We start from the raw sequence: 27,781 nt of genomic DNA on the forward strand, positions 1-27,781 counted from the left end.
TGCAGTGAGCTATGATGGTATCACCACACTCTACCCTAGGTAACAGAGCAAGACTCTATCTCTAAAAAAGAAAAAATTATAAATAAAAAATTTTAAGGTATTGGCTAGGACATCAGTATTTTTAATAGTTACCCCGGTGGTCCTAATGTGCACCCAGAGTTGAGAACCACACTGGATGAAACCAATGGTCCCTTTAATAGAGGAGGTATTTTAAGTAAAGATGTTGTAGCCTGCCTTTTCACACACTTTACAGCCCTAAACCACCTTTTACCAAAACTGGTCTTTCATACATAAGCTAACTGGTGGTAGCTGCCATTTGCCACCACTGTGTGAAAGGAAATGAGGGTGGGAGAAGCAGCTTTTCAGGCCTTGCAGGGTTAATTCTAAGTGAGCAGGAATTGAATAACAAAAATCCAGTCATCTCAAAATGTCCAAAGAACTCTTACAAACTCATCAATAATACAATAAAGCCAAGTAAAAACGGGCAAAGGATCTACAGATAGCAATTAAGCATAAGAAGAGATGCTCAACATCATTTGTCATTACGGAAATGCAAATTAAGGCAACAATGAGATACCACTACACACCCATTAGAATGGCTTAAATCTGAAAAAAGCCACAACAGCAATTGCTGGTGAGAGCACAGAGCAACAGCAGCTCTCATTTATTGTCGGTGGGGATGCAAAATGGTACAGCCACTTGGGAAGACAGTTTGGCAGCTTCTTACAAAACTAACCATAGTCTTCTTATATGATCCATGTAGAAAGTAAAAGTTCCTCTTCAAAGTTTCCCTTCTTGTTAAAGAATAAATCATAAGTGTCAAAAATAATAACTTTTAAAAACTAACTACCTTCAGGCCTCCTTGCTTTGTGCTAATAACTCTTTGTTAAGCCTATCCTATGTAGCTGTTAAACATGCTCACAGGCATGTAGTACGTTCTATGTCCTTGCAGTTTAACCGAGATATTTGTGCAGGACATGCTCACAGGCATGTTCTAGCTTGCAGCCTATGCCGCTTCCTTTTTTGGCATAAGCAACTTCCTCTTTTCCTTTGTCTTTCCATTACTTTCACCTATTTAGAAAAGTTTTAAACTGTTCACCAATCAGGTTTTAGTTTAGATTGTGAGGTCTGGCTCCAGCCAATGGAGACAGGACATAGTAGGAGGGACAAACTGCGTAAGGGATAAAAATCACTTCCTTCCTTTGTTCAGGTGTGCTGTAGCCATTGTTAATCTGCGATGAGCACCCTTTCTGCAGAAAGTAAAATTGGCCTTGCTGAGAGAATTAAATTGATGTTAAAGTGCTATATATTTGCAGCACCAGGGAACAAGCATTCTGTTTCTAAATAAACAGTTTACATATAACAATCCAGCAATCACACTCCTAGGAATTTACCCAGCTGATCTGAAAACTTACGTCAACACAAAATCCTGTGTGTGATTTCTTATAGCAGTTTTATTCATAATGACCAAAAGCTGGGAGTAACCAAGATGTATTTAGGGAAGCAGGAGCCCTAGGATGACACCTTTTCTTTTCTTTTTCAGAAAGAGTCACCCAGGCTGGAGTGCAACGGTGCATGATATTGGCTTACTGCAACCTCCACCTCCTGGATTCAAGCGATTCTCCTGCCTCAGCCTCCTGAGTAGCTGGGATTATAGGCGCGCACCACCACACCAGGCTAATTTTTGTATTTTTAGTAGAGTTGGGGTTTCACCATGTTGTTCAGGCTGGTCTCGAACTCCTGACCTCGTGATCCAGCCACCTCAGCTTCCCAAAGTGCTGGGATTACAGGCGTGAGCCACAGCGCCTGGCCGACACCATTTTTAAATCACCTCCATCTTAAAACTAGCAGGGTGACACCATTTTAAAATCTCCTTCATCTTAAAACTAGCAAGGCACATTGCTTATCAGTCACTTACAAAGCTAAGGAGGTACCTTGGTAATGCCTGCAAGAACAAACTCCTACAGCAACAGAAAGTCCAGATGTTCCAATAGCCATAACAAGATATGCTTTCAAGATAACTATAGTTATGCTTTGATGTACTTACACACTAAACTGTCAAGATAGTTTTCTTTAAATCAATAAAATAATAAATTCTGTCATGCTGTCAACCCACCCACACACAGGCACAGCTTAGTTTAGTCTTGTCATAGACAAGACCTTTACATAAGAAAAATCTCAAACAAAGATGGTGCATTCTTCTGTTTGCTTTCTGAGACACCCCACTCTGTATCTGAGTAGCTTTCAATAAACCAACTCTTCTCACTGCATTCTGCAACTTGCCTTGAATTCCTTTTTGTGGAAGATCCAAGAATCCTCTCTTGGAGTCTAGCTTGAGACCCCTTTTCTGGCTTTCTATAGATGAATGGATAAACTAACTGCAATATATTTATATAACCAACTATTATTCAGTAGTAAAAAGGAATGAGCTATCAAGCCACACAAAGACGTGAATAAATCCTCAATGCACATTGCTAAGTGAATTAAGCCAGTCTGAAATGGTTACATGCTGCATGATTCCAACTCCATGACATTCCGGAAAAGGCCAAACTAAAGATGTAGTAAACAAAAGGGTAAAATATGCTGTTAAAAGGTAAATATTGGCCAGGCCCAGTGACTCACACCACTTTGGGATTCCAGCACTTTGTAATCCCAGCACGTTGGGAGACCAAGGCAGGCAGATGACTTGAGGTCAGGAGTTCAAGACCAGCCTGGCCAACATGGCAAAACCTCATCTCTACTAAAAATACAAAAATTAGCCAGGTGTGGTGGTGTGCCTATAATCCCAGCTACACGGGAGGTTGAGGCATGAGAATCGCTTGAACTTGAGAGGTGGAGGTTGCTGTGAACCGAGATCATGCTACTGAACTCCAGCCTGGGTGACGGAGCAAGATTCTGTCTCAAAATAAATAAATAAATAAATAATAATCAAGATAAGTATTCACTTGTCTTTTGGATAAATGTGGGCTTGCTTGTTTTTACATGACTTACCACCCCACCCATCTGACTTTTCAAAATCATATTTTTCTGAATGTTTGCCACTATTTCAATGTTTGCCACTATTTCAATAAAGTCATAGCTGCTCTTGAACGAAAACTGTTAATAAAGTAATATCTGCCCTAAAAACTGATTATCCAACCTTTGCTGACTTGCATTTATTATTAAAAGACAAATCTGCATTTATCATCAAAGACAAATTGTTTTTGCTAATTGATTATTTGCAAATGTGTTAGTTAATACCCAGTGGGTAATATGTCTCATGACCTGACTTCCAGGGCCAGAGCTTATCAGAACAGGAAAAAGACACCTAATCCAGTGAGATGCTCATAGGAATTTGGAAGTGGAACACAGGGACTCCCTTTAGTCTCTGTTGGTGTTTGAGATGAGACATGAGGTCAAGCTGGGCTGGGCAGCTGAATGATGAACCCAGGGCTCATCATCCCCCTTGCAAGGGTGCTGGCTACTGACTATTCATAGCAGAGATTCTCCCCAGAAATCACCCTTGACCAAAGGGATTCACTTTGTCTAAAGATATATGCCTCTACTCAGGGACAGCCAGCATCCAATGGCTGGTCAACAGGAGCAGTTAAAAGGTCTGGCCTAGAACTCCCTGAAGAATTGGCTGGGGACTCCGTTGCTGCTGCACCATAGTTTAATTTCTCCCAGGATCCAATCCTTCTTCCTGCCCTACTTTACAGATATTTTTCCTGAAAGCTCTCCTAGGGAACTTTCTGCACCATCTCCATCTCCACAAGTCTGGAGTCCAGGAAACCTGATCCAGGGCAATGGCTGTGGTAGACCAGAGAAAGCTGATCTGCAGAAAAAGGATAAAAAGGTTGGGCAGAGAATATTAGAGAATATTAGATATCAATCATGTAAGCACACAAAGAAAGAGAGATGGAGAGACTCCCTGGGGGTCCTGGAGTTCTTGGTCTTGTCCCTCAAGACCTAGCTATCCTTCCTGCTGTTCCATGAGCTATCAGAGCTTCTCTCCAATAACTTCCCTTTTGGCTTGACCCCGTTTGAATGGATTTTGATCCTTGCAAATCAAACAATCCCCATGTGTTTTGTACTTTTAATCAATTATACTTGGTAGTCATGATAACTGGTTTACAGACACATGCTCTAGGGAGAGACAGTGTATGCATATACAGTTGACCCTTGAACAACATGCCTTTGAACTGCATGGGTCTATTTACACGTGCATTTTCTTTTCTTTTCTTTTCTTTTCTTTTCTTTTCTTTTCTTTTCTTTTCTTTTCTTTTCTTTTCGAGATGGAGTCTCGCTGTGTCACCCAGGCTGGAGTTCCGTGGTGCGATCTCAGCTCACTGCAAGTTCTGCCTCCCAGGTTCACGCCATTCTCCTGCCTCAGTCTCCCGAGTAGCTGGGACTACAGGCGCCTGCCACCCTACCTGGCTACTTTTTGTATTTTTAGTAGAGATGGGGTTTCACCATGTTGGCCAGAATGGTCTCGATTTCTTGACCTTGTGATCCACCCACCGCAGCTTCCCAAAGTGCTGGGATTACAGGTGTGAGCCACTGCACCTGGCCTTATACATGAATTTTCTTCTGCCTCTGCCACCCCTGAAACAACAAGACCTCTTCCTCCTCCTCAGCCTGCTCAACATGAGGATGATGAGGATGAAGACCTTTATGATGGTCCACTTCCACTTAATGAACCTAATAAAGGTTGGATAATCAGCTTCTAGGGCAGATATTATTTTATTAACATTTTTTTCAAGAGCAGCTATGACTTCATTGAAATGGTGGCAAACATTCAGAAAATATAATTTCCAAAAGTTAGGATATTTGTGCATATAGGGATGGGTGGAGTGGCTAAGTCATGTAAATATATTTTCTCTTCCTTATGATTTTCTTAACATTTTCCTTTCCCTAGCTTACTTTATTGTAAGAATACGGTATGTCATACATATAACATACAAAATATGTGTTAATTAACTCTTTATGTTATCAGTAAGGCTTCTGATCAACAGTAGGCTGTTAGCAGTGGAGATTTGGGGGAGTCAAAAGTTACATGTGGAATTTTCAACTGCACGGAGGTCGATTCACCTAACCCCTGCCTTGTTCAAGCACCAAATATTTATCTCAGAGTTTCACGAATTTAATGCTTATTTAGTACCCTGACTAACACTGGGCCCCCTCCCATGGGCACAGCCCCTGTGCACTGTCAGTGCAAAGAAACAGCAGCCAATTTAATTTTAGACCAAGTCTACACTTCTTAAAACCCCCTTCCTCCCTTTCTTCTCACCTCCACCCTTCTCATATCCTGCAGTTTCCCTCAAACCCTTTTCTCCTCGCCTTGCTCTTAGCTCCCCATCAAAGATTCTTTCCTAAGCCTTCTTGAACTCTCTCATGTCTTCTCCACTCCTCTCCTCCTGCTGCTGGTCTTCATCCTTTCCTTTCTGGTTCTCCTCCCGCTGACTACCTCTGGAGTGTGGGAGAGAAAGGAGTTGGCTTCAAACAAAGGCCAGGGACAAGTAGCAGGTAAGGAGGCAGGTAGAGGGAGGATCTTGTTAACAGGCAAGAGAAAATATATTCACTATATGTAAAACTTGTAATTAGTAAAAATATACTAATTATATATCCCTGATGTGGTTAAAATAGAAATCATGAGCAGAGTCATTTTTTATTGCCAGTTTATAATATTTAAAAATTTAAAGCATTGAAACTTGACTGTGACAGAAAAAGTGAGACGCACAAATACCCAAGATGGTGTCTTGGGTGTCTACTTCTGTGAAGAAACCAACACTTAGAGCAGGGGTCCCCAAGCCCCAGGCCACAAACTGGTACCCATCCGTGGCCTCTTAGGAACAAGGCCACACAGCAGGAGGTGAGCAGTGGATAAACAAGTGAAGCTTCATCTGTATTTACAGCTGCCCCCCATCACTCACTGTATTAGTCCATTTTCATATTGCCCTTAAGAAATACCCGAGACAGGGTAATTTATAAAGAAAAAGAGGTTTAATGGACTCATGATTCCACGTGACTGGGGAAGACTTACAATCATTAGAATCATTACAATCATGGTAGAAGGCGAAGGAGGAGCAAAGGCACATCTTACATGGTGGCAGGCAAGAGAGCATGTGCAGGGGAACTGCCCCTTATAAAACCATCAGATCTCATGAGACTTATTCACTATCATGAGAACAGCACGGGAAAAACCCACCTGCAGGATTCAGTTACCTCCTACCAGGTCCCTCCCATGACATGTGGGGATTATGGGAGCTACAATTCAAGATGAAATTTGGATGGGGACACAGCCAAACCATATCACTTGCATTACTGCCTGAGCTCTGGCTCCTGTCAGATCAGCGGCAGCATTAGATTCTCATAGGAGCACAAACCCTATTGTGAACTGTGCATGTGAGGGATCTAGGTTGTGAGCTCCTAATGAGAATCTAATGTCTGATGATCTGTCACTGTCTCCCAACACCCCCAGATGGGACCATCTAGTTGCAGGAAAAGCCTAGAGCTGCCACTGATTCTACATTATGGTGAGTTGTATAATTATTTCATTATACATTACAATGTAATAATAATAAAGTGCACAACAAATGTAACGAACTTGAATCATCCTGAAACCTTCCCCCCCACCCCCCACCAATCTGGAAAAATTATCTTCCACGAACCCAGTCCCTGGTGCCATGAACTTAGTCCCTGGGGGACCATTGACTTAGAGGCTTAAGACAGCCATTTATCATCATCTCTCAGGGATATGAAGCTCAGCAGGATGGTTCTCCCTTGGTCTCTCATGCAGTTGTATTTAGAGAACAGCTGGCACTGGAATCATCTGAAGTCTTCCTGGGGCTGGGTGTTGAAAATGGTGTCTTCACTTCACATCTGATGCCTCCATGCCCTACCACGTGGCTTCATTGCCAACGTAGTAGTCAGGACTTCTTCATGACTGCTCAAGGCCAGAAGAGGCAGGATTTAAGTGCTATGTTCACCATCACTTCTTCTCTATTCTATCAGTCAAAGTACATTCAAGGGAGAGGGAGAGAAATAGATCCTACCTCTTAATGGGAAAGGAAGATGTGGCCACAGCTATCTTTGGGAAATACAGTCTACTCCAGATGGCATACAAGTTAGATTTTTAAAAATAAGCTAGATATTTAAATCAGAAACTAATATCAACTACAATTGAGGTCAAGTCAAATAAAATAAATGGACAAAGCTTTATAAAATGCTAAACTAAAGAAAAAGTATCTGTTAAAAAAAAAAGAAGAAGAAGAAGAAAGAAAAAGAAAAAGGTAGCAGGATTCTGATTTCAAGTCAACCCAGGTCCCCTTACAGAAGGTGAATGTTATCTGGCCAAGAAGAGATTGACCAGAATACATGTTGGATTTGATGGTCTTGCCAACAGAATGAGGTAGTGAGACACAGTCAAATTCCAACTCAATGTAGACTGAGTTTCTTTACAGTTCCATAACACACATCTTTTAGCCACCAGCCATCTTCTTCCGAGATACCTAAGGAATTCTGCTTTTATTTTCTTGAGACAGAGTCTTGCTCTGTCACCCAGGCTGGAGTGCAGTGATGCAATCTCAGCTCACTGCAACCTCCGCCTCCTGGGCTCAAGAGATTCTCCTGCCTCAACCTCCTGAGTAGCTGTGATTACAGGCATGCACCACCACGCTAATTTTTGTATTTTTAGTAGAGATAGGATTCCACCATGTTGTCAAAGCTGGTCTCAAACTCCTGACCTCAAGTGATCTGGCTGTCTCAGCCTCTCACAGTGCTGGGATCACAGATGTGAGCCACTGCGTCTGACTGAAGTCTGTTTTCATTGGTCACTCTCCAAAGAGAAAGTCACCTGGGGGTTTTTCCCCCACACCCTCATCTTCATGATGGACTGTTCTTCTGTGTTCATGGCCCCATGGGTCATTCTCTTCCCCACCTCCCAAACTCTTTCTTGCCACTCCTGTATCTTGAAGCTATTTCTGGAGTGTTCTGCTAACCTCAGGCTTTAACTGTGCCCTGAGGACACCATTTCCACTGAAGCTTTCTCAAAACAAAGTGGTTTATTCTCTTAAATTCCAGCCACCTTAAGTTTGGAAGGTGAGTTTGTTGTTCTCCATGTTCCTCACTGCTACTTGCAAATCATAATTGACTAATCTTTTTATTAAAAACAAAACTAAAAGCAAACGAAAAAAGCTTTCCCTTTTGAGGCTCATGCCACTTAACTAAACAATCCAGTTCTGCTTTCTTATTTCAAAACCCTGACATGTGACTCCCTGTCATCCTTTAAGATGACCTTAAATCCTGTCATCATTCTGTTTGCCTGAGACAGTCATGAATTATAACTGTTTCTGTCTTTTTTTTTTTTTTTTTTTCTTGACAGGGTCTTGCTGTGTCACCTAGGGTGACTGCAGTGGCATGAACACAGCTCACTGCAGACTCAGACTTCCAGGCTGAAGCCATCCTCCCACCTCAACCTCCTGAGTAGCTGGGACTACAGGCACACACACCACACCCAGCTAATTTCTTATTTTGTGTAGAGATAGTCTTGTTGTGTTGTCCAGGCTGGTCTCAAACTCCTGGACTCAAGCGATCCTCCTGCCTTGAACTCCCAAAGTGCTGGGATTACAGGTGTGAGCCACTGCACGTGGCCTACAACTGTTTCTTAGCTTCCTATCCAGTTGGAGATTTGGTACTCTCAAAAGTGTCCCAGTCTTGAGATAATAAATGATGTGGCCACCCCAATACTGACTGACTTAAACAGTCAGCTGGGATTATGCACATAGCCCCTTAGCCTCTCATTTCCTTGGTCATCTCAGCCATGCAGGCCCATGGTCACCCCCGGACTACGTCAGCACCCGTTATCTCAATACCTCCAGAAGCAAGTTCACCCTGCCTACCTTCTGACCACAATTTCCCATCCTTCCATCTGGTTTGTTTGGCCACTCCTGTGGCGGCCACACTTTCTCCAAACCTAGCCCTGCAGGAGAGAGGCACAACCGAGCAGATGGCTTCCACCTTAATTCATGATCGCCAGTTTCAAACAGACCCACAGTCTGCCTGGAAATCCCATAACATGTTTCTGATCATCTCTCTCTCCCATTCTCTGCAATGACCTTATCAAACTTTCTCCATCTCCCCAAATTCATGCCTGGCCTACCTCATAGGTCACTCTCAGCAGATGACCCTGTTTCTCACAGGGAAAACAGAGGCTTTAGATTAGAATTTCCTTATCTTACAGCCATATGAAAGAAAATCCTTATCTACTCCAAACCCACCCTTCTGCCTTTCCAGTAAAATGAAGGAGGTCTCCTTTCTCTTATCTGGGGGCCCATTCATTTACCTACATTTGGACTCAACCCACTTCCTCCATCTTGAAAACTTTTCACCATCAATTATTTCTACTCTCTTGTTAATGTCAACTCCTCACTCTCATCTCAATTCTTCCTGTTTGAAAATCATTTTAAAAAATACATAAACGGCTGGGTACAGTGAGGCTCATGCCTATAATCCCAGCACTTTGGGATGCTGAGGTGAGAGGATCGCTTGAGCCCAGGACTTAGAAGCTGCAATGAGCTGTGATCGCACCACTGCACTCCAGCCTGGTCAACAGAGCAAGACCCTGTCTCTAAAATAAAATAAAATAAAATAAAATAAAATAAAATAAAATAAAATAAAAATAAAGTAAGTAAATAAATAAAATCTTCCTCAATTTCATATCCCCCAACCACTGCCTCCCTGTCCCCTTTCCCCTCTTCATAGGTGGTATGGTTTGGCTGTGTCCCCACCCAAATCTCACCTTGAATTGTAATAATCTACATGTGTCAAGGGCAGGGCCAGGTGGAGATAACTGAATAATGGCAACCATTTCTTCCATACTGTTCTCGTGATAGTGAATAAGTGTCATGAGATCTGATGGTTCTATAAATGGGAGTTACTCTGCACATGCTCTCTTGCTTGCTGCCATGTAAGATGTGACTTTGCTCCTCATTTCCCTTCCACCATGATTGTGAGGGCTCCCTTGCCATGATGAACTGTGAGTCAATTAAACTTCCTTTCTTTATAAATTACCCAGTCTCAGGTATGTCTTTATTAGCAGTGTGAGAACAGATCAATACAATAGGCAAACTATTGACAAGTGTTGCTTTGCTCACCATCTTCATTTCTTCACACCCTATTCACTCCTCAACCCACTTTGGCCTCCAGCCCCATCACGCTATTACAATTGGTTTCTGAGGTCACTAACATTGCTAAAGCCAATTACCATGTTGCAGTCTTGTCCGACTTGTCCTTGCAACATCTTTGGATATGGCTGACCACATCCTCCCACACTGTGGCTTCCACAGCACTTTCCCCTGGTTTTCCATCCACCCCTTTAACGCTCTTCCCTCTGTGTTCTTTGTGGGCTCTGTGTCCTTTGCTTTGGACAGTGGAGTTCCTTAAGGCTTAGCCTGAGGCCTCTGTTCCGTCCCACACCATCGTCTCTCTATGCAAACTCATAAATCGCCACCTATATGATGATTACTTAAAATGTATATCTCTAACTCTGAACCACACTTCTCTGGGCAAAGGATTCTTATATACAATTCTCTACTTGAAGTCTCCCCTTGGATGTCCTAAAGATTTGTCAAATTCAACTTGCAAGCAATAAAACTCACTATCTTCCCCTGCCCAAATACTCCTTTTCCAGAGTTCCCCATCTTGATGATGGGACTGTCAGCCACCGTCACATAAACCTGATTCTTAGGAGTCATCCTTGCCTCCCCCACTCTTCTCCCTCTGCCTATATCCAGTCCTCTTAATCTCTGGCCAGCTACCTTCTAAATATCTCTCAGGTTCACCCATTTCTTCCCATTTCCACTGCTGCCATCCTAGTCAAAACCATTATACAGTTGACCCTTGAACAACATGGGTTTGAACTGCATGGGTCCATTTATACTTGGATTTCCTTCTGCTACTGTCACCCCTGAAACAGCAAGATCAACCCCTCCTCTTCCTCCTCCTAAAGTTGAGTAACGTGAAGAAGATGAGGATGAAGACCTTTATGATGATCCACTTTCACTAAAAAAATAGTAAATATGAGGTCAGTCACAGTGGTTCATGCCTGTAATCCCAGCACTTTGGGAGACTGAGGCAGGATGATCGCTTGAGGCTGGGAATTTGAGACAAGCCTGGGAAACATAGCAAGACCTCATCTTACAAAAAATTATTTTAAATTAAATTAAATTAAATTAACTGGACACGATGGTGCATGCCTATAGTCCCAGCTGCTCAGGAGGCTGAGGCAGGAGGATCCCTTGAGCCCTGGAGTTTGAGGTTACAAGGAGCTACGATCTCACCGCTGTGCTCTAGTCCAGGAAAAGAGTGAGACTGACTCTGAAAATAAATAAAAAATAAATAAATGGAAAATCTATTTTCTCTTATGATTTTGTTAATAACAGTTTCTCTAGCTTACTTTATTGTAAAAATACAGTACTTAATACATATGATATGTGTTAGTTGACTGTATGTTATCAGTAAGGCTTCTGGTCAACAGTAGGCAATTGGTAATTAAGTTTTGGGGGAGTCAAAAGTTTTACATGGATTTTCAACTGTGCAGCACTTTGGTACCCCTAAAACCTAGCATTGTTCTGTTACAGTAGGTAGCTAGTCAGGCATGAGCAGGGTAGGAGAGGGCTCCCCTCACCCCCTACCAGGAATGTCAGGTGACTATCAGGTGACGGTCAGGGGATTGTTAACTGTCTCTCTAAAATAATAATTGATCGCAGACAGCACCAGGGAAAGGCAGTCTCCTGATAGATAGAAACACCTGAAACTGGTGATCAGCATCTTCTGGATGAGATCTCAGGAGTTGGGCGAGTGGGCTCAAGCATGTGCACTAAGAGGTAAAATGGTGGAGTTTAACTGGCAAATGACCTTCCAGGAACATTTGACTGGTAAGGGAAGAACATGTCAAGTGAGCATGCATACAACTCCAGTAAACACACTGCGCATGCTCATCTCCCAAGTGCTGGCAGGCCACTGCTTACGTGGACAGCCCACCCCATGGGAATAATCGGGAGGAGGAACACAAGACCCTGAAGCATGTCAGTGTGTAACGCCCCAAGTCAAAAGTCAAACAGCGCGCTTCTCTCAAGTCACCCGCTTGGCCCTCTTCCAAGGGTACTTTACTTTCTTTTGTTACTGCTCTAAAGTTTTCTAATAAACTTTCACTCCTGCTCTAAAGCTTGCCTCAATCTCTTCAGTTGCCTTATGCCCCTCAGTTGAATTTTTTCTTTTGAGGAGGCAAGAAATCAGGTCGCTATAGACCCATATGGTTTCACCAAAGCTAACATACTCTGGTGCCATGTCTCAGATATATTCTGCTGCTAGTAGTTCAAAGGCCAATTGTATTTTCTTTCCCAACTTAGCTCAGAAGTCTTCCTGCACCCATTCTTTTCTTCAGCTGATCAGTTCCCCAAATTATAGCCAGAGTGACTTTCCTAAAGCATAAATCCCATCATTTGCCAGCTTAAAATATTATTTAATATATTCTCATTGCTCTTAGGATGAGAAAATAATTCTAGACGTACTCCACATGACCCTACATGGTTTGCCCCTACTGACCTTACCGCTAACCAGACCTTCCATAACTCCAGTCATACCGGTTTCCATTCAGTTTCCAATCCCTTTGCCACTCCCTTACTCCCACCCCACTTCCCAGCCCACTCATCAGCAAAAGCTATTGGTTCTACCGTGCTAGGTGTTTTTTTTGTTTTGTTTTTGTTTTTGTTTTTTTAAAATAGTCTTGCTCTGTTGCCCAGGCTGGAGTATAGTGGCATCATCATAGCTCACTGCAGATTTGAACTCCTGGGCTCAAGCAATCCTCCTGCCTCAGTCTCCCAAGCAACTGGAACCACAGGCATAAGCCACCATGCCCAGCTAATTTTTTCACCCATTTTTGTAGAGACAGGGTCTTGCTACGTTGCCCAGGCTAGTCTTGAACTCATGGCCTCAAGTAATCCTCCCATCTTGGCCTCCCAAAGCACTGATATTACAGGCATGAGCAACTGTGCCAAGCCTTGGTTTTATTTTGAAAACTATATCTTGATTCCAAACTCTTCTCACCATCTCTACTGTTAGAATATTAATAAAGCTACTATCATCTTTCATCTGGACTATGACTACAGCCTTTGAGCAATCTCTCTTCTCTTGCTTCAATCGATTTTCTGAACAATCACCAACTGGCAGGATGGCTTATTGCTTAAGTCAAATCCTGCACTCAGTTGCTAAATACATTCCAGTAGCCCCCCATTGCAATTAGAATAAAACCTGAAGTTCTCAACGCTGGCTACAAGGTTCTGCTTGTTCTGATTCCTGCTTACCTGTCTGTCCCCATCCACTATCGCTGCCCTACTCTTTGAGAACATTCCAGGCACACTGGCCTGACTTCTTTTGAACTTCCTGTGTTCCTATCTCAACCCTTCTTCTTGCTCTTCCTTCTCTTAGAATCCTTTCCCAAGTTTCTGAATGGCTGCCCCTTCTCATTACTTTGTAAAGAGGTGATCTGATCCTTGACCACGTTCCCTGCCCCAAGAAAGTCGCTCTCATTGTTTGATTTTACATTCTATGTAGCACTTACAACTCTGCTCAGAACCTTCCACTGGCTTTCCATCTCACTCACATCAAATTCTCTTCCACAGCTCCCAAATAACACACAATCTGCGCACCATTTCCTCTTTGATCCCATCTCCTATCTGTCCCTCCCATCTCACTCTGCTCAGCCGTACTAACTTCCTTGGTGTTTTTCCAATATCTTAAGTACTCTCCTAACTCAGGGTCTTTGAATGTGCTGTTCCTTCGGCCTGGAATATTCCCATCTAAGAACCCAATGTGGATTAATCTCTCATGCCATTTAGATCTAGCTCAAATATCACTTATCAGACAGAAACACCAGTTTCAGGTGTTTCTATCTATTGGGAGACTACCTTTCCCTGGTGCTATATTAATTAGGATAAATAAATAATATATTTTCTCTCCTTATGATTTATTAATAATAGTTTCTTTTCTCTAGCTTATTTTATTGTGAAAATACAGTATTTAATACATATAACATAATATGTGTTAATCGACTATGTTATCAGTAAGGCTAATAATTGGCTATGTCCAATTATTATTTTAGAGATAACAACCGCTTGATCATCACCTGATGGTCACCTGACATTCCTGGTAGGGGATGAGGGGAGCCCTCTCCCGCCCTGCTCATGCCTGACTAGCTACCTACTGTAACAGAACAATGCCAGGTTTCAGGAGTACCAAACCACCACACAGTTGAAAATTCATGTATAATTTTGACTCCCCCAAAACTTAACCACGAATAGCCTACTGTTGACCAGAAGCCTTACTGATAACATAAACAGTCAATTAACACATATTATATGTATTTAAATAAATACTGTATTTTTACAATAAAGAAAGCTAGAGAAAAGAAACTTATCAAGAAAATCATAAGAGAAATTATATATTCTATTTATTTATTTATCGTTTATTTACCCTAATATAGCCACTCCATCACCATGCCCATCACTCTCTGTCCCTCAGCTTTTAACTTTCCTCAAAAACACTTACATTCCTTGACATGTTAAATATTAATTTGTTTATTGTCTGCTTTCTACCAAATAGAACGCACCATGCATGAGAGCAGAAATTGTTCCCTCTATTTTCATTGTTCTTAGAAGTGTAGGTGCTTAGGAAATAGTTTCTCATTAAATAAATGACAGAACTATTTGAAATTGCCTAATTAACACATGCGTCTAATTTCTTTCTTTATATCTCCACCACCTTCCCCGACATATAAGCCTTTGAAGACACAGCTGCAAAGGAGAAGAGGAGGGTTATTCAACCGCATTTACAAATCATAACTGATTTTGACTTCCGTATTTTCAGATCTCTCCAGCAACTTTCTCTCAGGAAACTCCACTCCCAACTGACAGGTGCTATTTCCAGCCAGTCCTTTGCTATTGCAAATAGTGAGTCCATGAGTGCCCTGTGCCGTGTGCATTACTTATTTTCATCAGCAGATCTTCGTTTTTACACTCTTGGAAGTGGGATGACGGCGTCAAAAGGCGAATCCATACATAAGTTAAATAGATACTGCTCAATTCTCTTCCACGAGGTTCAGACCATTTTGGATTTCTATGAGGAATGCATGATAGTGCCATTCCTCTATACCCCGGCCCGCCAACTGAGAGTGTTTAAACGTGGGGAGGACGGAGGAGGGTGAGGTTACCAACCTGATGGCTGAGAAAGGGCCCCTGCCCAGTGCGCCCTTCCTCCACTCCCACCCGAGAGACAGCTGAACTCCGGGCCCGGAAGCGCGTGTTGCCAGTCTAGCCCTGCACCGCGTCCCCTGAGGGCGGGCTGCAGGCGGCCGGGAAGCCTTGCACAATCGGCCCAAAAGAGGAAGCCCAGAAAGTGCTGAAGTAAACACTTAGGCAGACCGTTGCAACATAAATCGGCCTCTCAGTCTTTGGTGGAACCATCACTTGGCCCCAAGTGCCTTAGTCCCTCTTGCCTCTAGGCTGCAAAATGGGTCCATTCGCCAGGAGACGCTCCTGAGAGAAGGGCGCGCGCGGCTCAGGTAGGGGAGGGATGAGAAAGGAAGGCGCAACGTTTCCCAGAATTTTAAAAAAAAAAATCCCTTCAAAGTTGTTGCGTAGTAGGGGTGGGCTGGGGGATAGAAAATCAGGCGCAGACTCGAAGAGTTGGAGAAAGCAGCCCCTAACTCGGAGTCCTTTACGCGTATGCTTGTCTGTCCCACTGTCTCTAACCAGGGGCCCTCCTTGCACCTCGGAGCAAAGCAGCTCGGATAGCGCCACACGTCTGCGCGCTGCGTGGGAAGGGCAGGGCTGACAGCACTTCCTCCCCGGGGTAGCGACCTGGAGCCCGGGTGCGGCCGTCTGCATCGCGCGTCGCTTTCCCCGCCAGAGTCCCGCCGCCTTCCCGCGCCCCGCCGCGCCCGGCAGAGCAGTCGAGGTAAGTGGCGCTCCCGGTCCCGGGAGCCCTGGGAGCGCCAGCACGAGCCCCTCGGGGCTGTAAGGAACCCGTTCGTCAAGCCCATGGGGTCCGATGCCGGGCGCTGCTCCAGGCTCTGGCCTCGTGAACGCGCGCCCCCCGGCGTGGCCCTCGAGCACAGCGGGTCTCCAGGGTCCCCTCCGCTGGTCTCCACACTGGACTCGGCTCGCGAGGGTCGGGGTGTGGGGTTTTGGGGTTCGGGCTTGCCTTTTCCCGAGCTATTGCATCAGATTTGACAGATTTCCTGCCCAGGAAATTGCTGCAAGGTCAAACGGGGAACTGCTATGAGCCCTTGCACTTCCAGCAGGTCAGCAGGTCAGCAGGTCCAGGAGCCCTAATCTACCCGAATCTGGAGGGATTCTTGAGGGGCCTTTTCGGGCACCGTAGATTAAATGCCAGCCGTGTGAGAATTTGAGTGTGGCTCGCCGTCTGATGCATTTTAGAGAGTTTCCTTCCTCTAAAACTTTTGGACAACTCTTTTCTTCTTTTTAAAAACAACGTTTTCCCCTGAATTATTCTCATTTTCATTTTAAGATACCATAAAGGTAGATTTGGACACAAGGCACAAGTTTCGTAATTTGACTTGAAATGGATATTCAAAGGGCCTTTAATAGAATGAAGGAAACTAACTAGGGTGTCCTAATGGCTCCAAGAATCTCTGCGCAAGTGTTCCGCCAAAGACCTAGCCCGGTGTACTTCTTACTTTCCTTCCAGGAAGATATTTCTTAGCATTCATACCTCTGTGGAACGTGAAATGTGTTTCCTAGAGCCACTCAGGGCATAGCGGTACAAAAAGAAATTTTAATGTGATCCTTAACGAGACGGAGTACTAGAGGAAAGTAACGGAAGAAAAAGGCCCGTGAGTTTATTACGCCTCTAGATGTTTTTTTCTGGGGGCATAACGTGGTTTAAACAAAGGTGCTGGTACTAGCTACTATTCTTTTTAAAATCTGGGTGTCCAGACAGAAATTTCAGAAAAGAAAAGTTTGTCGTTTTTCATAAACCTAGAGCAGCGATTTTCCCTCTGGCCTCACTGGAATAATGGATGGCACATGGGCCAGGACGATGATGCTGGTTGGCGAGATTAGCAAGGATCTGCTGAGAAATACTTTGTAACGTCTTCTAGTGGTATTTCCTGTCTGCTCAACGTGTGTTGTGAAAGGTCTAAGAAGTTTAACTTCATCCTTAAACTATTAATAATGTGTGTCCTTAAACTCTTAATAATTACTTAAACTATTAATTCCTGAACGATTAATAATTACTAATATTTGTGTCTTTTCTTAGCACTTGGGAGACTTGGGTTCTGGCTCTTATATCTGCCCCAACTAGATAAGGATTATCTTGATTAACTTGCTTGACTTCTCCCTGGACTTCAGATAACATCAGTAAAGTGAGATGATTGGACTACATTATGTCTGTCCTTAAAACAGCAATTGAGGAGTTGCTATAATTCTTTGAACTGGTCCCAACTAGAATACTGGCAACATTAGAATTGCTGATCATGAATTTTTTTAAAATGGAGAACATAATCATAATCGTGATAACAGATTTTCTTACATTCTGAAATATCAACATCTTTGAGGTCTTTTGTTTCTGAGAAGTTCCTGTAAAAGCACAGTCAATATCTGGCCTATAGATAAAAAGGCAAACTTTCATCTTATTTGAAAACTGAGATAAGAAAGAGCCCAAACTTGAACAGGTCAATATAATATTTTGAAATCCTTCAATTGCCATTTCTCAAGAAATATAACTTTGTAATAAGAATTACTTTATGGCATTACTTTAAATCTTAAACACAATACTTACTAGGTTTTATAGTATTTATTACATTTTTTGTATTTTTAGATCCTAAGAATGTTCTCCAGTTACCCATTATTGATTTGCCCTTTTTCACTCATCAATGAAAGTTTTAAATAGTTCCATATTAATATTAGAATGAGCTACTTCTAAAGTTCATTGCCATAAATGTCTGTTTGATATGCCACTTTGAATTTTCTTTAAGCCATCTTACTTTCAAAGAGCATTATTATTTTCATTTACTTCTAATTCTCTTCAATTTTATTTTAATTATTTTTATGCCTAAAACATTTTAGTGAGTCCACAAATCTTATAATAAATTGTCTTCCTGCCATAGCCTATTGAACCACAATCATTACAATTTTATAGGACCTCATGAGTTTATTTTATGGGGACTAGAGTGATCTTAGGAATTCTCACCTCAAAATACAACAATTTTTATTAACACGACTGGTATTTTCTCAGTATGAAAATGTATGTGTGTGTTTTATGTCACTGATGTCATCTAAGAGGCAAGTCACTTAAAGCTTAAGCATTTATTATAAATTTGTGTACATAATAAATGCCAGATTTTAAGGTGTAAGGTTTCTACACTGGTTGCATGGGGATTTTTTAATATGTATTACACTTTTAATTATCGTGAGAAACATGACTTTTAGAGAAAACTGCTAGATATCCGGAACAGTAATCATTAGATTTCTCTTGAAAAGAGAGAACTAGCCACATGAAGGAATACCTTTACATGTATACCCAATTAAAGAGACTAGATTGTACCTGCAGCGTGGAAGGGCAGACCCTGAGGACAGCTTTGGGGGACTAGAAGATGTGACCTGCCACCACTGCATCATCATTTCCTAGCCAGTTTGTGACTCCAAAATGAGGACTCTGAAGATTTTGACTAAATATGCAAAATATATTAATTTCACTGAGTGGTACCATGGAAACGTCACAAGCCCCTGAGATCCCATTGGCTCCACTGGTCCCAAACCTCAGGCATGAGCAAGCAGAGAGGTAGCATTCTTATTATCCCACATATTCTGGAGCTTGATTCCATGACTCAGTTTTCAAACATTTCCTAAGCATTGACCATGAACTTGAATAATTAAGAAACATAAGAGTTATTTTCTTTCTTCTCTGTCAACTCAGTTTTCTCTTTGGTCATCATATAGTAATAGTAAATAATAATTATTATAATGTTTACTTATAAATGCTACCAGGCCCTGTACTAACTAATTTAGATGTGTCATCTTGTTAATCGTCATATCAAGATGAAAGCACAGAAAGGGTAAGAAACTTACGCAGGAAGTAAGAAACAGAGCTGTTGTTTGAACTGGGCCATCTGATAGTAGCACCCATGAAAAAACCTGGGGCCTTTCCACAATGAGTTTATAGTCTGGAAGAGGAGATGTAACTAGATGTAAGAGGACATGTAGAATTCCGTGTGGAACCAGAGTTGAGTGCTGTGGGACTACATATCAGGGTCCCTGGTCTCCCCCAACCAGGGTCAGGGGAGAAGAATGAATAGAAGGAAACCAAGTAAAGAACTTGTCTTGTTATTCTTGGGAAGACAAGACATTATAATCAACTTTGAAGTTATTATCTTTACATGTGTCTTGAAAAAAGAATCTGCTTTGTTAGCAATCGTGTGTTTTCATTTTTGTGTTTATTTTATTCTAATCCCATGTGACAGCCGGCTAGGTGGATTAAATCAACAAAGCAGTGAATTTAATATTTTTTTCTGATTCTGTTGGGGATCTTTTTTATTTAGTCTCATGTCATAGACTCATCAGTGAGATGGTTGTGGGCTGGGATGGGGGATACACGCTACATCACCCAGCAATTGTGTTTCCGCAAACTGACTGGAAGGTTTGCATCCAGACAGCTACATCACATCAAACTGGAGAGAAATAAAAAATGATATTAGAGCAAGTGAATCATGACTAGATTCATTTCTTCCTTCATGTTTTATTATGAAATGTTTCATATCTACAAAAGATAATGTATATCTATAAATCATAGCAAATAATAATAAAGCCAACATCTAGGTACCTATCACCCAGCTTAAGAAGTAGAATATTTACCAAGGCATTTCCTGGTCTCCTTCCAATAATATTTCCCCATTTCTCAGCCAGAGGTGATCATTCTTCTGAATGTGCTAATTTTTACAAAGCTTGTAGGAAGCCTGTACATACATTTGTAAAGAATGGTGTCAAACTGGGGATTAATGAACACTGGCATGGTAGACTGGAATCAGGTTCCCCAGCGACTCTGGGTGGTCACAAGTAGTGTGTGCTGTTCAGTAAAGACAGCTTACTTTAATTGAATAGCATAAAAACAACATGTATTAGAAATAGTTAATAGTAAGTACCACAGAAATTGTGCTACCTTAGACATTGATAAAGTGACCAAGAATCATCAGTAAATAACTGTGATTTTTAAGTGGAATAAAGAATATGTGGCTGGGTACAGTGGCTCACACCTGTAACCCCAGCACTTTGGGAGGCTGAGGCAGGAGGATCACTTGAGGTCAGGAGTTCAAGACCAGCCTGACCAATGTGGTGAAACCCTGTCTCTACTCAAACTACAAAAAATTAGCCGGGTGTGGTGGTACATGCCTGTAATCCCAGCCACTCAGGAGGCTGACGCAGGAGAATCGCTTGAACCCGGGAGGCGGAGACTGTAGTGAGCCGAGATTGTGCCATTGCACTCCAGCTGGGGCAACAAGAGTGAAACTCCATGTCCAAAAAAAAAAGTAACTTATATGAGGAAAATAAATAAAAGAGGCAAAAAAATATATATATATATATAACCTAGGAAGTGATCGCCACTATTTATTTACTTATTTATTCACTCATTCATTCATTTTTGAGACAGGGTCTAGGCTAGAGTGCAGCGGCATGATTAAGGCTCACTGCACCTTAACCTCCTGGGCTCAAGCAATCCTCCTGCCTCAGCCCCTCAGGTAGCTGGGATTGCAGGTGCGTGTCACCATACCCAGCTAATTTTAAAAAGTTCTTTATAGAGACAGGGTCTCATTTTGTTGCCCAGGCTGGTCTCGACCTCCTGGGCTCAAGTGATCCTTCCAACTTGGGCTCTCAAAGTCTTGGGATTGCAGACATGAGCCACTGTGCCCGACCAGATCTCCAGTTTAAATACGATTCAGTCATTTTCAGTCAAAAATGTTTGCTAAGCACTATGATAGATGCAAGGAATGTCAGTGAACAAGAGACAAAGATGTCTGCATTTATGGAGTTTGTATTCTGGTGGGCAGATACAGATGCTAATCAATAAGCATAATAAATAAGTAAATAATATAGGTATTAGTAAATGAAAAGCAAGGTGAAGTTGCAATATGAAATAAGTGGTCAGGCTGGGCCTCATTGAGAGGATTTCAGCAAAGGTTTGTAGGAGACAATGGAGTTAACCAAGTGGCTATCTGGGGGAACAGTGTTCCAAGCACAGGGAACAGTCAAGGCTGTAGGGCAGGGCATATATGGTGATTTGAGAAGCAACAAGAAGGTCCACGTAGTTAGAGGTAAATAAGGAAGGGAAAGAGAAACAGATGTGGTTGGACAATTATGAGAAAGGCAGGGAGATAGCAGATCATGTGGGGTTCCAGAGGCCATTATAAAACTTTGACTTTCACACCGAGTGAAATGGAGGGGCCATTGCAGGATTCTGAGAAGGCGAAGAACATGATCTGACTTAAGGCTCACTCTGACTGCTCGAGAATAAACCTGGGGGAGCAGAGGTGAAAGCAAGGAACCCATGACAAAGCGTTGGATTCTGCATATATTTTGAAGGTAGAGCCAACAAGATTTCCCAACAGAAGGAATGTGGGGGGTTTGAGAAAGTGGAGTCAAGGATGACTTCGAAGTCTGTGGCCTAAACAAGTGGAAGGATGAAATTGTCATCAACTAAAGTGGGCAAGTTGGAGGGGAGATGATTAGAAGTTTAATTTTGGATGTAGATATGAAGTATCGATTGGGAATACTGATGTGCTTATTATATATAAGGCTAAGAGCAGGGTAACTATTTGGGAAGATACTGTTTTTGCTCCTATTTTGCAAATTCGAAATGGCAGTTAAGGGAGTTCAGGAAATTTGCCCAAGGCTACACAGTTTAAGAAATGGGACATAGGCTGTGCGGTGGCTCAGGCCTGTAATCCCAACACTTTGGGAGGCTGAGGTGGGCGGATCATGAGATCAAGAGATCAAGACCATCCTGGCCAACATGGTGAAACCTCATCTCTACTAAAAATACAAAAATGAGCTGGATGTGGTGGTGCACGCCTATAGTCCCAGCTACTCGGGAGGCTGAGGCAGGAGAATTGCTTGAAGCCAGGAGGTGGAGATTTCAGTGAGCCAAGATCATACCACTGCACTGCAGCCTGGTGACAGAGTTAGACTCTGTCCAAAAAGAAAAAGGAAAGAAGGAAGGAAGGAAGGAAGGAAGGAAGGAAGGAAGGAAGGAAGGAAGGAAGGAAGGGAGGGAGGGAGGGAGGGAGGGAGGGAGGGAGGGAGGGAGGGAGGGAGGGAGGGAGGGAGGGAGGGAGGGAGGGGAGGGAGGGAGGGAGGGAAGGGAGAAAGAGAGAAGGAAAGAAAGAAAGAAAAAGAAAGAAAGAAAGAAAGAAAGAAAGAAAGAAAGAAAGAAAGAAAGAAAGAAAGAAAGAAAGGAAAGAAAGAAAAGGGGATATAAAACAAAGTCTTTGCAACCCTAAAACCTTTAATTATTCTTTCAAAACTTGGAGAAGGAGTTGACCAGAAATCTTTATTAGGTAGGTAAAATAAGAATATAGTTGGCTAATCAGCAATGTTCTACCTCCATAATAATCAAAACAATGGAAATTATTTTTGAGAAGTGGAAAGCAAGAAATGAATACTTAAAAGCCCCATCCATAAAAATTTTTAAATTGTTTATAACCGAGATGGGGTCTTGCTATGTTGCCCAGGCTGGTCTCAAACTCCTGGGCTCAAGTGATCCTCCTGCATCAGCCTCCCAAAGGGCTGGGATTACAGGCATAGGCCACCATGCCTGACCACATACATTCTTGATGTGTGATGTAGACATTATGCAATACAAGTCTTCCATGACTGTGCAGTTTAAAAACAACATTCTGGAGAAGGGAGGACAGAGACCTTTCCCACAAAGAAGTTTTTTGTGCCTGGAGGTTTAAAATGTTCATATTTTCAAAATCCAAACCAGATTTGGAAGATAGGAATGTTTCCCCCTTACACAGCTGGATTTCAAATGGATTCAAGTGTTAGAGCAGGGCTAACAATTCTCTAGAAGCTGTTGAAGAATGTTGGATAACACTGTTAAGATATTTGGAAAGCTGAAAGTGGTTAGGAAGTAACCAGTGATCGAGATAGCTGACATTTCATTTATCTTAGTTATTAACTGCTATCAAGCCAGTGTAATAATGAAATAGTAATATTCAGTAGAATGCTGCTAAAAGCTATTCATTACCACCTGGTAGACTGTTTTCCATGGGGCAGAAGTTCAGTCTTTCAAGTGTGTTTTTAGGATTTCATTTCAAAAAGAAAATAACAAATTAGTTATGTGGGGGCAGAAGCGGGGAATCCCACAAAATCTTTTTCAGGTGATTTCACATCATATTATAGTGCATTATCACAATTAGGTTACTGAATAAGTAAATTTACCTAAGGCCACTGTTTTTATAGCATTGATAAACTCATGCATCTCTACTGATCACATAACATTCACAAGTGACAGGTAGGGCAATGAACTCATTAGGTTTTGGATGCAGGATTGTTTTCCTTTTAAGATAATGGCTTCCTTCTGATTAAATTTCATAAACAGTATGGCTTAGCAAACCAAGACTGTTTCTTCATGTGTTTACTCATTCTGTGGCGTTATATTTCCCCTGTTGTAAGCAACACACAGAATTGAAGCTGCTTGGGCCATGAATGTGGGTAAGTGCTGTGCAGTGTGGTGAAAAGACGGCCATGAGACCACTGCAGAATGCCCAAGCTAAAATGAACAGTACTCATTGTTCCTCCAGACCGGGTTTACAGAGTGGGCCACAGTACTGAAACATACACTTCAACTGAATCAGACTCTGCTCAATGTAATAGAATTGGAACTTTTTCCAGTTTCACCACACGTCTATTGATGGCCAACCCCACGCCGGTGTAGGGGGCATGTGTAACTAAAATAGGGTAAGATATGGCTCCCTTCCCAGTGTGGTGGCTCACACCTATAGTCCCAGCTACTTGGGATGCTGAGGTAGGAGGATTGCTTGAGTCCAGCCGTTTGAGGCTGCAGTGACCTATGATCCAGCCACTGCACTCCAGCTTGGGTGACAGAGGTAGACCTGTCAATAGATATGTAGGTAGATAGATAGATACATAGATAGTCCCTACTCTCAAGAAGCTTCCAGTCTAGTGAGAAGGACAGGCATATTAAAAAAAATACATGACAGTGCAGAATGTGCAATGTTCGATACAGACATGATATGGTGCAGACAGTGATTATAGGGCAAATATTATGTGGAGATGATCAGAGGTGCTTTGAGGGAGAAAGGTATAGACATGCCTTTCTAGGCCAGGCGTTGTGGCTCATGCCTGTAATCCCAGCACTTTGGGAGGCCGAGGAGGACAGATCATGAGGTCAGGAGATTGAGACCATCCTGGCTAATACAGTGAAACCCTGTCTCTACTAAAAAAACACAAAAAAATTAGCTGGGCGTGGTGGCGGGCACCTGTAGTCCCAGCTACTCGGGAGGCTGAGGCAGGAGAATGGCGTGAACCCGGGAAGTGGAGCTTGCAGTGAGCCGAGGTCGTGCCAGTGCACTCCAGCCTGGGTGACAGAGTGAGATTGTGTCTCAAAAAAAAAAGAAAAGAAAAGAAAAGAAAAGAAAAGAAAAGAAATGTCTTTCTATACCTTGTGGCCAAATAGAAGAAAGATACACCAGGCACCAGATTTGTAAAACACTTTAGCAGTGCTGAAGTATAAAATGCAGTGGGAAAGGAAACAGTGAGAATCTAATGTAACACAGAGTGAGTAATATTCAGATTACATTCACATGATATGGTCCCCGCAACCCAACATATTTGAGTCAAATACGGAGGCACTTGCAATAACAGAACTGTAGCACTCTGGACCAGAGCTGTCCAGTAGAAATACAATGGAAATTACATGTTAAACTTTAAATTTCCTTGGTGCCACATTAGAAACAGTAAAAAGAACCATGACATTCTTTTTTTTGAGGGAGTGCCTCACTCTGTCACCCAGGTAAGAGCGCAGTGACATGATCACAGCCACTCCCATCTCATTTTTCAATTTTTTTGAGAAACCAGGCACTATGTTGCCCTGGCTGGTCTTGGACTCTTGGGCTCAAGCGATCCTTCCACCTTGGCCTCCCAAAGAGCTGGGATTATAAATGTGAGCCACTGTGCCCAATTGTGATGTTAATTTTAATCACTTATTTTATTAAATGATATATCCAAAAATGATAATAGCACTGTGGATCAAATGGTTATTTTTGGATATTTTAATAAAATAAATTATTAAAAAGTGGATTGTTTGAAGTTATATTAAATTTAATATGTTTGAAATTAGACTTAAGAGTAAAAATCAAGTGACATAAATTTTTACTAAAAATTTTAAAAATAATATCTTAATTTTGATATACTTCAAATTATATTACATTAAAGTAATAGTAAGATTATTATTTTTTTTAATTTTTGTAGAGATGAAGGTCTCACCATGTTGCCCAGGCTGGTCTCAAATTTCTGGCCTCAAGTGATCCTCCCACTTCAGCCTCCCAAAGCACTGGGATTACAGACATCTTGCCAGTAATAGTAAAATTATTAATGAGCTATTTTATTCCATTTTTTATTACTAAGTCTTGCAAATCCAGTGTGTTTTCACACTTACAGCACATCTCATTTCAGACTAGCCACAATTAAAGTGCTAAATGGCCTCATGTGGCTAGTGGCAGAATCGGACAGCATAGATTGAGATAAATTCACAAGTATTGCATCCTATACTATGTGTTGACTATGCCACTGAAAGGAGAATATTAGGTGAATGCTAAAGTATTCAGAATTTTCTAGGGTAAAGGAAGTAAACAACATTTGCAATTAGTTTGGGGCCTGTCCCTACAATCTGATTTTAATTCATCTTTAAACCTACACCCAGAATGCATTATTTGCCCTCTGGTAACAAAAACAACCTCGAATAGTCATTTGCTTGCTTTCCTTTTTATCCTCTTTCTCCCCCAACTCGCCACCACCTTATATATTATGGATTCTGCCTAAAAGTAAGAAGGACTGAAAAAGAACTGGAAACAAATGGCGAAGCAGGATGCCCTAAACCCACATCCGGCAAAATGTGATCTGTTGCCCTAGGCAACCGTGGTGGTCAACCCTTCTGTTTTCTTTTTTTTGCTTCCACCTGCTACTTCACAAGCATAACACACTCTCATCGACAGCCACTCACTTTGTGGCGGTGCTCAGCTCCAAAATTATGCCTCCCTTTCAGGGGAGGGCGGTAGTGCTAAGATTTGGAAAATGGATTGGAGATGCCTAAGATATGACTCAAAAAAGACTCGAGGAGATTCCAGTGCAGTTCTTTCCTTGTTAAGAATGGTTACGAATCCCTGTTCTAGAAACTATACTTACAGATGTCCTTCCAGTGGCTTGGTCTTTTAAAAGTGTGCCTGACCTACAAAAAAAAAAAAAAAATGTCAGTTTAACTCAGTCTCCAGGTGCATGAAAATGCAACAGACAGAAGTAACCGTCCCCTTGTGGACTTGGGTGTGTGTTTATGTTTGTGTGTGTATATATCTGTGTGTGTGAAAGAGAGAGAGAGAATAAATGATTGACACTTTTTTTCCACTGCTGGTTTTAGAGGGAAAACACAATAATAAAAATGATGATGATGATGATGATGATGATAGAAATAATAGCTGATACTAATACGCACCAGACATTATAATGAGTACATTGCAGGCACTAACTACCTCATCCCTATGAAGCAGGAGCTGTTGTTTTGTTTTGTGTGTGTGTGTCTGTGTGAATCTTTAGTTTCTTTCTATATTCCAGTTGAATAGAAATATTGGCATTTGTTTCAATGGGATATCATCTTGATTGACTAGAAGTGTTCCAGATATCAAATCATTACTGCCGATGTGATTCCATATTCTCCAATATAGTTGTCCAGTTTTCTCATCAGAACTCACTCAAAGGTGCTTGAAGGCCAGGCACTGTGGTTTATGCCTGTAAACACAACCCTTTGGGAGACTGAGGCAGCAGGATCCCTTGATCTCATGAGTTGGAGACCAGCTTGGGCAATAGAATGAGACCCTGTCTCTACAAAAAAAAATAAAAAAGCCAGACATGGTGGCATTCTTCTGTGGTCCCAGCTACTTGGGAGGCTGAAGCAGGAGGATCAGTTGAGCCCAGGAAGTCGAGCTGCAGTGAGCCATGGTCATGCCACTATACCCTAACCTGGGCAACACAGCAAGACCCTGTCTTAAAACAAAAAAAAAGTGCTTGAGTATCAGCAACATCCTGTCAGAAGTGGTAGTAAAGAAAGTAAAAATATGGAGAATGGTTTACAGCATCTCAGAGAAGGGTATAAGAGGGCAAAGGAGGTTTTGTTAAACTCTGGGCAGTTTTGCAGTGGATCAAATATGGGCACTGGAATTGGCATTATATTTATTGGAAGCCTTTCAAATACTCAGCCATTAAATGCGTCTGTACATGCAAAGCACTTAGAATAATGCCTGGCTTGTAGTATGCACTCAAAAATCAAATATCTTGTTTCAAACATTTAGAACAAAACAAAATTAAAACCCCCCTAGCAGTTACCCTTGAAAACAACTCAAGTATTATCTTTATCTATCTTCCTTGTATTTTGACATTTGAAATAAGCCTTTGTTATTCACATGCCTTTAAGGGCCTGAAACATTGTAGATTAAACA

The 27,781-nt window shown here is 42.0% G+C and overlaps 1 protein-coding gene across 3 annotated transcripts in view; it reads left to right on the top strand.

The window, feature by feature from the left end:
• Positions 1-15,385: 15,385 nt before the first annotated feature.
• Positions 15,386-27,781, top strand: part of APBB1IP (amyloid beta A4 precursor protein-binding family B member 1-interacting protein) — a 175,869-nt gene continuing 163,473 nt past the window's right edge. Inside the window, exons 1-2 of one of the 3 annotated variants that reach the window (XM_073018807.1) lie at positions 15,386-15,598; positions 15,792-15,993. The gene's annotated coding sequence lies outside the window, so the exon portion shown is untranslated. The remainder of the gene's footprint in view (positions 15,599-15,791; positions 15,994-27,781) is intronic. The other 2 variants (XM_073018808.1, XM_037983402.2) reach the window with 2 other exon arrangements.

Source organism: Chlorocebus sabaeus, chromosome 9 (assembly GCF_047675955.1).
Source record: "Chlorocebus sabaeus isolate Y175 chromosome 9, mChlSab1.0.hap1, whole genome shotgun sequence".
NCBI classification, from domain to species: Eukaryota; Metazoa; Chordata; class Mammalia; order Primates; family Cercopithecidae; genus Chlorocebus; species Chlorocebus sabaeus.